This window comes from Dioscorea cayenensis, chromosome 6 (assembly GCF_009730915.1).
Source record: "Dioscorea cayenensis subsp. rotundata cultivar TDr96_F1 chromosome 6, TDr96_F1_v2_PseudoChromosome.rev07_lg8_w22 25.fasta, whole genome shotgun sequence".
Lineage (NCBI taxonomy): Eukaryota > Viridiplantae > Streptophyta > Magnoliopsida > Dioscoreales > Dioscoreaceae > Dioscorea > Dioscorea cayenensis.
The window spans coordinates 13,175,069-13,180,398 of NC_052476.1; the positions used below are offsets into that span (position 1 = coordinate 13,175,069).

At 38.3% G+C, this 5,330-nt stretch overlaps 1 pseudogene; it reads left to right on the forward strand.

The window, feature by feature from the left end:
* The first annotated feature begins 216 nt into the window (after nt 1-216).
* LOC120263347 lies at nt 217-3,255 on the forward strand (annotated as a pseudogene).
* The last annotated feature ends 2,075 nt before the right edge of the window (nt 3,256-5,330 follow it).

Below are 5,330 nucleotides of genomic sequence, written 5' to 3' on the forward strand. Positions count from 1 at the left end.
ATTATAAACATAGCTGCATGAACAGTGGTGAACATAAGAAAACCAAGGCTTTCCCTGGTTTTGAAACTAGACAAGTTATAAAATATCCAATGTATGGGAAAAAACACACACACATATTTCAGCTCTAGAAGAAATGAACATGTATTTAATTTGAACAATTTATCAGGGTATATATGCAAAAAAATTCCTATTAAATGATATGGATAAGAGCGGGAATCTAATCCAGAGAAAGCTCCAGCGAGTTTTCATGGCGGCCACCGCGTCCGCAGCTCCCATCTCCCCCCTTCTCTCCTCGTCTCCTCGATCCTCGATTCCCGAATCCCTAACCCTAGTCGTCTCTCAGCACCGCGTCTCCTCCAAGGACTCTACGCTCCAGCACTGCGCCCAAGTCTCTCGCAGGAGGGACTTCATCGGCGGCCTCGCGCTTCTCGCCGCACTATGGAGAGAACCGCTGGCTTCGGAAGCCCGGGAAGTCGAGGTTGGGTCTTATTTGCCGCCTTTCCCTTCCGATCCTTCCTTCGTGATCTTCAAAGCCTCGCCCAAGGATACCCCTGCTCTCCGAGCTGGTAAATTTCTGAAGAAATCCAATTGATCTAGTAGTTGGTTGATTTACTTGTCTTTTTTTCCTGGAATTTTTTTATTTTTTTTTACGCGCATATGCTGTTGCTTTTAGAATTGAGGATCTGTGAAACAATGTTTGTGTGTGTTGTGATATGGTGTTTATCATGGGAAAGTTGCATTTTTTGCATAATCCCTTGAAATTCGAAATGAACGAAGGATATAGTTTGGAGATATTTCCTAGATTGATGTAGTGTCTAATTAAAAATGAAGCTAAGAATGGTGCTTTTCTGGAGAAACAGTTCTATGGAACAAGTTCGCACAAATGTTGCAGCAATGCTGTATTCGTGTGTGGATTTTATTGAAATACTGTCCTTGTTGTATTGGAGATGTGCGACCGATAAAATAATGCTGTGTCTTGTATGTAAAACTTTTCAGGGATTTGTGGATGACTAGAAGTATAATTGGTTTTTGTTTGATTCTGTGAAATGTGTGTTTGTGGTCACCCGCAAGAGGCATGCTTTGATTCAGAGTTAGGACTGAGGGTGGTATGCATTTTATTGGATTCCTGTCCTTGTGTTGGAAAATGCACACTTTTACAAGAATGCTGTGTCATGTATAGAAACCTATTCAGGGATTTGTGGGTTAGCAGAAGTATAATCAATGTTTAATTATGTGGAATATGTGACTATGTGTATATTCATTTCGTCAATTAACATAATACATTTGGCGAACTTTGTGTGACTGACATTGCTTGATCACTTGGATTTGAATGTTTGTTGGCTGCTGCTATTTGCTGTGTTTCTGTTGATTTTCTTGGCTTACAAACACAAATAATTTGCACAACTTATGGGTTAGTTAGTTAGCTAGAAAAACCATCACAGAATGTTTGGAGGATGTGGAAGCAGAGTAACACTTGTCCATGATGTCACTCACACTAATCCAAATATGAAGTATTCTTTTGTACAAAACATTCATTTCATACTTACTGTTAGGAGATTTTTTTAAATATCTATTTTTCTATTTTGGCTTCGCTAGATCTTTCAATTTCTAAATTTACTATTCCTATATTCATAAAATCCATTCTATATCCACAAAAGCCATTCATTTCGTGTATTATTTGTAAATATATTATGCTATTAAAGTTTTCAGTATGTCATCCATTATGCGTTTATGGACTATATTTCTGTTACACAGTGCAATGCCCAAGTGAAAAATGATGCAATTGAGTCTCATGTGAATGTGAAACTGTGGATGCGAGGGGAGAATGGTACTGTTCCTTTGAACCAGTATATGTTTTAGAAGATGATGAAGGCTAGTCTTGCAACCATGCGTTTAGTTGAATATTGAGGATAAAATATTTTATGGATCAATTTACTTGCTCACTCCTAGGCATTAAAAATTTGTGTTGTTGTGAGCTCAAGCCATTTCACTGGATGTAGGTTATATAGCATTAATGTATTTATTGCTAACAATCGCTTTCTATTCTCAAGCTCTTCCCGTACAGTCATATGTTTTATAATGCATGTTCACATTCTAATGGCTTAGGTAATGTGGAGCCATATGAATTCATTCTTCCATCAACTTGAAACAAGCACGAGTTGCAAACATCCTTTCTGGAAACTATTGTCAACCAAAGTGTGCTGAACCTTGGGTTGAGGTTAAATTTGAAGATGAGAACCAAGGAAAGATTCAGGTGGTAGCATCACCTTTGATACGTCTAACTAACAAAACCAAATGCCACCATTGAAGATATTGGCAGCCCGGAGAAGCTGATTGCATCTCTTGGCCCTTTGTCACTGGAAATACATTTGACCAAGATGAACTACTTGAAACATCCATTGAGGTGATCAGACGGTAACTTTCAACTGATTGAACTTTTTATTCTTCAATTCATCCTAGCAGATATATATTCTCCTTGTCCTTTTTGAAGCACACTTTATGGATTCTACCTGTTAGTCATATCTTATGCTCCACTATTTGGGTATACTTCCAGAGATTGCCATATTGACTTCTCACTGTGTTGGCATGGTCCCGTATATAATTTTCTTGCACATACCTTAGATATCTTTAACGCAACTGATGGGATCCAAGCACTTAATCACATTTGACAGTGATACCGCAATTCAAACAACAATTTTTTGCGATTACTGCTTATGCTTTGAACTGATTCATTTATTAAACATTTGCAACTTTGTAGTCTGATACTAAAACACTTCATATTGGTTTACTCTCTAACTTTTGCATTCATGCAATGTTTAGTGTATCAGTTTGCAAGCTTTTGTGGTAAAATGTTGCTCATGCAAATTTTTCTAAAAATCAGATTGGTTCGTTTGAATTTCCTCCAAACTATTATGCTATGTTTGAAAGGATGATTCTGTTTCTTATGGTTGGTTTCTAAACATGTTCTTGTTGGTAACGCAGCATTACACCTATGTGCTCAAACTCCATTTGCATTGACGGGATCACATAATTTTAGCGAAAGCTACTGCCAAGGGAAGCACAGTTGTTCTGTTTTGTAGCCAGTGCCAATGACAAGCAATGGCCATCCTCTCAAAAAGACTCTGAAAAAGCCATGTTGGATTCATTCCAAGTATAGTAGCAGTTTGTACAGAGTGTTCAAAGAGGCAAAGCAAATTAAGAGCTGATATTAATCATAATATTTATCTATTTTTTATTTTATGTTATTCTGTTTCAACAGGGTAGATAGTTACCTGTGCTTTGGTGAGCTGAGTGATTGAGAGTTTCGATTCTCAACTCTCATTACATTTTACTTTTCGCCGCAGTCCAATCGTATCTTCAGTACTTCTATATCCGCTTTATATTTTGTTTTGTCGTTTGTTGATTTTGTAAAAAAGAAAATTATGTTTCAATTTTATTCTTGAGTCATACAGTGGAATTGAGTTTAATACTTCCACCCTAATTTTTAAGGGTTTTATCTCATATATGCCTAATGCATATAGAATAATTAATTTTTTGTATTCTGGTTTAGAGATTGGATTCTAAAATTCTTATGTGTATGTTTGTATATTTTCTTTTAATCCTCCAAATACTAAATACATACCTCATTCACTCCCTTACCAAATATATAATCCGTTATGATTAAGAATCCTTAATTCTACTGAAATCTAAATTCATATATATTTAAATTATTGTTTACCTCACTGATTCTAAAACTTCCCAAAATGTACCCGCGAATTTATATAACTTTTAGCATGTCTGACAGATTTATTTTTCTTTGCTTTCCTCAACAGTCGAGAAAAGACTATCACCTCGGACGATGGGAGTTCACCAATGCTAACAAGCGCTGATCTCTTCCTTTCCCTCGCATCGATCATCCTCGGGCGAGAGAGTAACAACTATAAAAACGCAGTTTATTAGCTGGAGCTTTTACGCCATCGCTAGCCCACAACTCTGAGCGAGGGATGGCAGTGTTAACGATGCACGACTTTTTGGGAATCGATGTTAAGCGGAGATACTGCGAGAATGACGGTGCCCTGCCCAGTGCTCGTGCAGTTTGTCACATCTGGATGGACATAAACGGTTTTGTCACGAGTAGAAAATGAGATTGACTTCTCAGCGCTATGCGACGCTTCCTCCCTATTCAAACGCTACTACGATCTGTGGTCGAGACAGATGATGTGCCATTGTCGCATCCTACTGAAACAATTTCTTTTCGTTATAAAGTCTTCTCTTTTATATTTTATGTTTACATAATTGTAAAAGTTAATTATTGCTTAATTATCCTAGTCTCCGCTTAAAATCATATCTTTTCCTTAAATAATTTGCTTTACGCTTAAACCATATAGTCTGCAGATGAAACAAAGCAAAACCACCGTAAGCTTTGCCTTTTGTTACTCAGTTTCCCATCCCAGCTTCCATTTAAGCGTTGTCCAGCTCGCTTAAAATTGTCCATTTTCCTTACTCAATATTCTTTTATGTTTAAGTTTTTGTTTCCATTTAAGAATACTATTTTACCGCTTTTAAATTATCTATTTCCATTTAAACTTTTGTGTTTCCGCTTAAAATAATGATGTCGCTTTAAACTCAAAGTGTTGGCGGCAGGGATCTGATGCGAGTGTATCCGCTCGACCTCTGGGTAACTCCGATACGTGTCGCGCCTCCCTCACGATCATTCCCAGGTGTTGTGCATTAATATCAAACAATGTTTTGGAAGCGCTGAAAATCTTCGTAGACGACTTAATTTCGCTAGTAGAAATGGAATTTTGACAGGTCAGAATAGACACCGGGCGATCGAGAATACGACTGTCGTTGGGTCGCGCGGCGCCTCTTTCAAGCATCGAAGGAATATAATAAGAATATTTTCGAGATCAAAACAATGCACCCAACACACACTTGCGATGGTGGAATCGGATTGGTTTCACATCCGAAAACGCCCAGTGGTTAAGCACGAGTCATTCGAGCTCGAGGAGTAACCCTTGCTACAGGGCCATCGTGATATTCAAAAGGACATACGGAACATGGTATCCACATTCCATATAAGCAAGCTTGTTTGGGACAAAAGCACGCCCCACGATCCCTCGATGGCGCGCGACAGCCCGCCATTCTAGTTGTCGCTTTGATGCGGATAAGGGTGGTTGAGATAAACCCCGACAAGATCGTGGATTATGGAAAGAGACGGTGAGCATTTTTAAATGTGTATTCTTTTCTTTTTCAATGTGTGTATCGGATTCAAAAGGGGCTTCAGGAGCTGCGCTGCTTCGATGGTACTCACCTCCTCGAAAGTACTACGGTACATCCTATTTGCATTT